The following is a 9,022-nucleotide window of genomic DNA, read 5'->3' as shown; positions in this document are numbered from 1 at the left end:
TTCCAGCAGACAGATAAGAGTTGTTTTTAACCCCCCCCCCCCCCCCCAAAAACCAAAAATAAATAAATAAATACACTCACGACTTTAAGGAGTAAAATTAAATTAACATGTCATGCAGGGATAACGTTTGCTTTTACTTTGAAATGTCTTTTTATGTGGAGGAGGTGCAGCTGTTTATTCAGAATGCTAACTGAAAGAAAAAGCTAAATGTCTTGTCATTGTTCAGCCCAACCTAACCCAGGTGCAGCTGAGGAGGAGAACAATCCTAGCCCAGTGAATGAACAAACCCCCAATTACCCTGACCGTCCCTCTGATAGCTTTCATTCAAGCAAATGGGCTCTCTAATTGCTCGGACCAGTCCTACCTGTTTCGCGTCCAAAACCACACTATTCTTCTGCATTGTATCCACGGCAACAGGAAGTTTGTGACCTATAAAAAGTTGCAAGTCGTGTAACTGAGACATGACAGGGAGTGTTACCATGGTAGAGTCTGACTCTATTTATAGATTCATCTAGCAGGGACCCCTGGGAAATAAGACTGAAACTGCACTTTGACAGATTAATACTGCTCCTCCATTTCCTTTCCCTCTCTACTAATGAACCTAATTGTTTCTCTTTTTAAGCATTATGATGTTTATGCTTCCCTGTTTATGTTCCCTGCTGCTGGGGCTCAAATATATATTGCTCAGAAAAATTCATAGATTATCCTTGTGTTTTTAAAGTCATCAATAGCAGTGCAAGCAGTACAAGCTTGTCACTTTGATAGGAATTTAAATGACTTTATACGTTTTTGAGTTGCATATGTTTTATAATAGTTTCTTTCTGTTGACTGACTTGACGCCGGACACTTAAATAGACACTGACATGTCTTTTAATGATTCATTGTGAAACTTGTACGTAGAAATATTCAACACTTTAATCTTCCTTCCTTTTTTGTATATTTTCACAATTCTAATCTTCCATAAAGAAAAGTCTTCTTTTCTAGCAGACAAAACTCAATATATATATACATATTGTTGATTGCCGTAGAAGTTTCATTCACATTCCTCCTATTTGTCAAAACTCTTAAATCATACGTCACCCATAAAGGCCCATCCTTTCTCTTGCCCTCATCACTGCTTCCTCCCCTGGGTTTGTTGTCATATCTCCCCTGGCTGATGATCAACGCTGAGAGGGCTCTGTTCACTAGGAGGTCAGGAGGTCACGTGACGAGCATGTGTCATCAGGTGCACTTCAAATGATGTTTTGATACAACTTTTCCTTTACTGCATATCCATTACCAGGATGTCACCCCCACATATCCCATACAGATGCAGTGAGCTTCAACATTCCAGTGAAGTCATGCTAGTGGTTCTTTACAGGCATGAGTAACTTTCATATATAAGAAGAGCGCTTAAATATAAATGTCTGTGTTTGTAAATCAACTTGAGGAAATACATAAGCCAGTCTAGCATGAAAGCATCTCTGTCTAAGTTGAACCGCTGCCAATGAAACTTCCTCTCAGTAGTGTTATTCCTATGGAAAAGTCTATGATGTCACTTTTTTTTCTAGATTTTTTTTTTTAATGTCAATCACTCTGAAGCTCTTATATATGATGGGGTAGAACATATTTTCACAAGTTCAAAGAGTGGTGGCCCAAGAGCCTACAATGCAGTTTCCATTTCCTCATGAAGGAAATCACCTTCTGAGAGAGGCAGCAGCCAGACTGCACACATAAAGAGGAAATAAACATGGAAAGTTGGCACGTCATCCTGTGCTGCATAGTTCCCAAAAAACTGTAACTTTGTCTTCACAAAGTATTTAAATATATAACGTTTATTATTGTTGTGCGATCATTTTCCGTTTCGTTAGAAGAATGTTTTTTTAAAAACTTAAGTTGCTACATTTTCATTTTGATTGCAACAGTAGTTCCTTTCAATGCTTTGAAAATTTCACTTTAAAAAAGAGACCTGTCTTTTTGATTTATACCATTTATATGAACGTAAGCCAGGCCCGCAGACAGAAGACGCACAGAGGTGCTTTGGGGTGCTATTAGAATACACTTCAGCCCTCTAATACATAGTCTCAAACATATGTTAACCCATGGTTATTTTTACATGTCTTGTCCTCCTTCAAGTCACTTTATATGATGCCAAGGTGATGGGAGGGAGCCACCGGTTTAGCAAGCAGCAAATAGTTCAGGCACAGTATGGCTGTGAAAAATCGTAAACCTCAGCATCTTCTCCTGGCCTATAAAACGGATGGCATTCCTTGCCCAGATAATCCAAGTTTCTTTTTAAGAGCATGTAGACAAGGAGAGAGCAGCAGAGAAGTTCAGCTGTTGGATGTCTAACGTAGAGTTAAAAGCGAACTTAAATCTGGCATCTGGTAGAAACACACCCTGATGTTATATACAGTAAACAGAACTGAGTCATTTAATTATATATTTTGTAAAAGAAATTAAAGAACAAATGTGGAAATATTCCGTAACATAGAATATATTTCAACAGTCATTCAGGAAATATTTTCTGATACAACTGGTTTGTTGTTGCTGACAGAGGAAGAGGTTTTGTTTGTTTGTTTGTTTGTTTGTTTGCTTGCTTTTTAGAAATTAAAATAGTTTACTACAGCGCTATAGTTCTTTCAAATTTTGAATTGTGCTGTAATTGAACACTTAAATGTATGTTTTGTGTCAATCCATAAGGCAGCACTTTTCTAGGCTGTGTCAACTAGCCTGTTTACACCGCATACTATAGGACAACAAATCCCCATTATCCTCTGTGCTTTGACGAGATACTGGCTCTGTGCATTCTCTTCCTTGAACTGTCCCCGCTCTAAACTGTATGCAGTCAGCATCCAGACAAGAATGGCTCTGCCCCAATCAAAGTGGCTTTTATCTGGCCAATTTAAACAGACATCCCCACCAGACATTTGCCTAATGTGTTTTTGTTATGTGTGCTCCTGGCTTGGCAAATGTCAGGGAGAGCCGTGGCTCTAACCTCTGTTGTTCCGTTCTCTTCCCCCGCTGGGAGTTGTGCTTCGCTGAAACTAATCCTAACGCCCGAGCGTCCTCTCCACGGGGGAGAGCTCCTGCTGGGGGGCTGGTGCTCAGCAGTCTGGCTGAAGCACTCTGCTGACCTGGGCCCAACTGGGGAGGCAGCTGTGAGGGGCTGGGAATGCCACATTTCTGAACGCCCAGGCCCAGCGAATAAGTAGCTGAGACAGTTGGGGTAGCTCTGACAAATGTTCGTATGGGTGCTCGGCATGCTCTTACAGAGTCATTAGAAGGGTTCCTGAAAATTTATTACCAAACATATTGGTATTTTAGGGTGCAGCTGATTTAAATTTAGTGCGGAGGTACTTTTTCTTATTCAGGAATTCCAGATTCCAAGAGGGGCCTTATTTAGAGTCGGGGAAATTTAAAGGGTCTTTGGAGGAAAGAATCAACAGTTTATTAACTTTAACATGTGGGTTCCATGCTTGATATACATTTTAAGGCATGTTTCAGCCTAAAAGATTTTGCTGTTTTTAAAAGCAGCTGCTCTGGTCAGCAGGTTAGCTACCACAATCATAGTTACCAGTCTAGTTTTGCCTCTTACTGAAATAGATATTCTGTTGTTGTATCTGTTTTCACCTGCCCTAGTTTTGAAAGGACCTCTTTTAAAGCAACTATCGTCATGTAGTGTCAGTTTTGCATTGACTTCATGCAAACATGAGAGGCCTAGGCTTCTGTGTGGATCTGAGATGCGCAGATTTGATAATGTATTGAAATTCTGATGATCTGACCTCTGTCATGATGCAGAGAAAAGGCAGAGGAAAGGTTTGTCGTAAATTTGCAAGGAACTGTAGACCTGTAATATGTTCAATGAAACGCTACTCTTTTGGCAGGACTACACGTGACAGTACAATACAGTAAACTGTGCTGGGGCCCTCCAAGGGTGCATAAAACTAGGACACTGAACAATTGTCTCCATACTTCAGTTTTTCCTCAACGCTGATGCAGTGGTAATACATCTAGATATGTGCTCATAGAACAGTGCTGTTTTCACATAACCACACAGATCAATAGCACGTACTCTTAATAAGAGCCAGATTAAGGTGTGTTGATTTGATATCACCATCAGCATATAAATAAAACAGCATGGAAAATGATTTGACAGTCATTATAATAAGGCTGTCTATTTGCGAACAATGTTCTGTTTAAGCTAGCCACCAACAGTACTGTTGTCTAATCATTAAAATAAACATTCACGCTGCAGGATGTATGTGCAGCTTACCAGCCGATGTCTCAGCGATGTCTCATTTTGAGTAATGGATCTCAGAGGCATGCTTGTTTTCAGACCCTTGGAGAGTAGTAAAATGTCTGCCTGTGGATTTCAGGACCCTTAGAGACCTTTCCCAGGTGTGCTGTACTTCTCATAAAGATGAGACTTTTTTTTTCAACTGCAGGGCATACATGGGAACACGATCTGTCCACTGTGTTTTCTTTGACAAATAACTCTTACCTCCTTTTCCATGACCAATTGCTTAATGTCAGCTCCTGCATGACTTACAATGTCATGCCACTTTTGAATTTTACCCCCAAAATTTCGGAAAGGGTTATATTTTCATTCGTTTTATTTCCGTCATTTTTTGCATAAGAAGTGACAGTGATTGGCTTAATTTGAAACATGTTCGCTGCTGTTTGTGTGTAACTAACATGGTTGCCATCATGCTGTGATGACTGTAAATCGGGTAACATGTTATGTCTTCTGAGGTTAACCATCAGTTATAGCTCCATTGGTTGTGATTTGAAAGCCCCAGTGTGTCTGTGAGGAGGGGGAATACATGTACTTTCATTAGCGACTCCCCCTGCAGACAGACAAACCTGCTGTTTGTTTAGACCTATAGAGAAGTGTGGCTTCCCGTTATCTTTCATTCACCACTTGAAAGTGCTTTACTCACTACTAATTTACCTGGGGGGAGGGGGGGGGGGCATTACAAACAATCTGTCTTTGCTGTCTAAATCTTCATTGTGGTGAAAAGTCATAATGATCAAAGATTACCCTGGAGTAAAATGAAGGCAGTTTTTGAAGGGTTTGATGTTGTCTTGTAATTAGTTCATCACTTTGGTAGGCTACCACTATCTTTTCCCTGGAATTATGCACAGTATACAAGATCATCAAATAGACCTGCACATTATTAGCCTCAGAGAAAAATATCTCTCCGTGTAGCATCTCTGTGTATGGTCCACAGCTCTTTAAGTAGTTTATTATTGAGGATGGAAAGACTTTGAAAAGTGTCCAGTTAAAAAGAAGGGCAGAGACTGTGGTCTGTGAAAATGGTGAACAAGACAGATGGCACACATGTAAGTGTTAGCTTTAATGGAGAGACCTTCCCGTTAGTCTAGGACACAACTCAACACGGGGAAGCGTGGCTCGGTTTTCTCTCTCGGATCTCCAATAGCTCTTTCCCTGCCCTCAAAATGAAGCGTGTGACTCAAGGGCATTCTCTATAACTCAGTTGTTCGGAGAAGGAAACATATTCAGTGTGATAGACGGGATACGAGAAAGAGAGTAAGGAATATCCAATAGCAGCTGCTCAGCTACTTGACAAATTACCATTCAGCAACCTTTGAGCCTCCTATGTGTCAGGGGTTTGGCTATACTTTTGAAGTCCTGAAACTTTATTTTCTTCCATGTCTATAAGAAAACACATCACCTGGTAGTGCTTAGATAAATATGTAAAAAGTTGTTGTTTTCATTAGACTAACACTGGAGTTCAAATTTCTCATCTTGGGGGAGATACTTGGAGTGTTCGGGGTCCAGTGTGCAGGAAAAAAAAGGAACTCGATCCCCCCAAAGTGTGACATTGTGTAAACACTGTAGTAGCCCTTCCCAAACAAACATGCTGCAGTGTGGTACCAGACTTTTACGTTCTGTTTTATTCACACCGCTCCACTCTGAATTACTCGTAGTCATTCGTCCCTTTAGTTTGTTTGGATCCGTGTTATCGAGGTACAGTCATTCGCCTCGTGAAGGTGTGTCCAATGGGTTCAAACAACATAGTAACAGATTACACCACACCAACAATATCATGCATGGAAAAAGAGTACATCAAATGATAAACTGCAGCATTAATAGGATTTGTTGTTCTAATCAGAAGTTATGGAAAGTTGCTGTGTTATTTGAGTGTGAGGTGCTGAGTCTCAGTAAGTACCTCAGATTCAGGCCTTGTATGAATAACAACATAATTATGTGTTTGTTACACAATTCCTAGATAACCTCTGGACGGTGTAGGACACTGTGCATTTACTCCCCACCCCCCCCCCTCCCCTCCACCCATGCACCCCACCCCCACCAGCAGTCTAATTTCTGAGCACACACGACTCACAGTAAGACCATAGGGTCCCATCAAGATAATCCTTAATAAAGAACGGCTTCAATTTTAATCTTAGCTTAGCTCTCATATTTCTTGCTTGATATAGTTTTTGGCAAGTAATGTGCTAGCATTACTGATGTCAGTCTTTTTGTATCAATGCATCTTTGTTTGGTTCAGCTTAGGCAGATAATGACTACATTGCATGCTTGATTTTTTAAATTCTAAGGGTCATAATTGCTAAGCTTTTTCCACTGCAAATGTTGCACCTGTTTTTTTTCCCCCTTATTCTTGTTTGTTTTTCCCCTACGTGATACAAATAACTACTTTTAGTTTATTTGTTTAGTGCAGCATTTTATCTGTATCTTTGGATAGACGAGGACATTTTTTTCCAGGCAAAATGTTGTAATTAAAAAATAAGTTTATTTCCATTTTTATGAAACACATGATGCTAGTTTTTTGTGTGGAGTATTTTGTTATTTTATCTTCCATAGAGTTTAACTGTTAGTAATATGTACATTTAAGTCATGAAGGTTTCAAATTTCCTCATTACTGGATCTGATGATTTACTTCACTCTCACGTTCTTACGTGTTGTTTGTATCCATACACTACGAGCATATTGCTTAATTCTGTATCAATTCTTCGATGATTTGTCATTTAGCCTTCTCAATTTAGCTCGAATAAGTTTAAATTTGATATCACCAAAAAAAAAAAAAGGAAAAGAAAAAAAAGGGGAAAATTCCCATTCTAGATTTTTGCGGAAGCACTATTTCTAGCATATCCTGAATATGATGCAAACCATTCCAAAGCAAACTATAGATGTCCCGTTCTGAGGGAAAATATGAGAGAGTTTGCTTGGGAGATATAAACAACTCAAAGTAATTATACTGTGCAATTTGAAAATAACTCACTTGCAAAATTACATTGAAAGTTAATTTCATACAGCTGCTGAGCGTACGTGTAAGTGAATGCAATATTTCGATTGGCTTGTACACCCGTTAGCTATTACAAATAGTTACTTGAGAATCCCTAAGCATTTATTACTCGATCAAGTTATCTAGAACCTCTTCAAAATGCAATATATTTAATTTTCCGAAGCTGAAATGTGAAACGCCTGGTTTACCTGTAGACACAAGCTTAGTGAAGGATTGGTGATTGCATTTGCATCATAGCCACATCAGTAACATAGCACCTTTGGACTGGGAAAGTGCAGTGGGGGTCTATTTATATGGGCTTCATAGGTCGACTCGACAGAGTTTTGGTCATGGTGACCTGGTCTCCCATATATGGTTGGTTGAATACACCAGCATTTTGGCACACGACTCAGCCAGCGTTAAGGTGTGCACTTGTTTTACCACTATGTATCCCCTTAAAGGTATTTCACTTGACCTCTTTCTAACCAACCAAATGCAAAGAGGATATTGGGCATTGAGATAAATATATGGCCTCTGGGTATTTTGTAACTGTGTAACTGTTGAACAGTGGGGAAAGGTAAGGATGCTAGTGGACTGGAGAATGGAGTGTGCTCCTGTAAGCCGATGTTTGTCCTCTGTATTTGTTATTTACTTATTTGTTTACACTGAGTACTTACTTTCTGTCTTTTTTTTTCTTTCTTTCTTTTTACTGCCTGAAATCATGTTGGTACGTCTATTATGAATTATGCTGGAAGAACAATTGACATGATTCGATTGCTTATAATGCGCAACGAGGTATAAGCAAAAGTCTTTTATTTTCTTTTACTATAAATTTCTTATGGGTATTCAACAGACATTGAAACTGTGCAGGTTTCTAATTCAAACTGTGCTAAGTAAACCCGTGTGAGATGAACAAAATAACTGAAAACAAATGAAGTAATAAACTTGAGCAGACAGAAGGCAGTCATTACCTTACAAACAGCAGTGAGCAGCCTACTTGTTGATGGAGGATTTCCTCTGAGCTGCTGTTCGGCCAGTTTGCTCCAATAAAAGTCCCTCCATCATTAATATAATGAATTTATTGAGAGTGTATCTGCTATGGTCCTTTGTTGGATAGCACTGAAGCTTGCTTAAGGAGGAAAAAAGAGAAAAAAAAGATATGGTTTGTGGAAGGAAAAAAAAGGAAATAAAAACAAGGGGAAAGGAGAGAGAAAAAAAAAAGTCTTTGCCCTTAGGGTTTGTGAGTAGAGCCACGAGATCCAGCAGACTAGCAGAGATGGTTGAAGGATCTGCCATTTCATTGTCTTAGGATCACTGATACAATCTGGAGAGGGCTATATAGCTTAAAGCTGTGAGTGAATGACATATGGAGGGCTGGTGCAAGACAAACTCCCCAGTGCCTCCTCCAGTCTAAAGTCCTCCTGTGAGAGTCCATGCAGCAACTCTCTGCTTTTTCAAACAGCAACCTCTCTCCCTCCCACTTTCTCTCTCTCTCTCGCTCTCTCGCTCTCTCGTTCCCTCTCTCACTCCCCCTCTCTCTCACTCTTTTTTTCCCTCTTCCTCAAACGCTAGCTAGTCACTGCCTGCAGCAGTAATCGGACAAGTCTCGTTCTCGCTCGGAGTCAGTCTCTTGAGATATCGCACGGGGCTCCATGGCTTTTCACACATAAAATGAAAAAGAAAAAAGTTGTCTTCTCGAATCGGTAATTTGTATGTTTAAGTTGTCCCAAAGCCAAACTTTTTCGAAGTGTTTTATTGCTCTGGATCGGATC

Source organism: Chanos chanos, chromosome 3 (assembly GCF_902362185.1).
Source record: "Chanos chanos chromosome 3, fChaCha1.1, whole genome shotgun sequence".
In the NCBI taxonomy this organism is placed as follows: domain Eukaryota; kingdom Metazoa; phylum Chordata; class Actinopteri; order Gonorynchiformes; family Chanidae; genus Chanos; species Chanos chanos.
The sequence above is the reverse complement of the archived record's forward strand: the minus strand, read 5'-3'. Positions refer to the sequence as shown.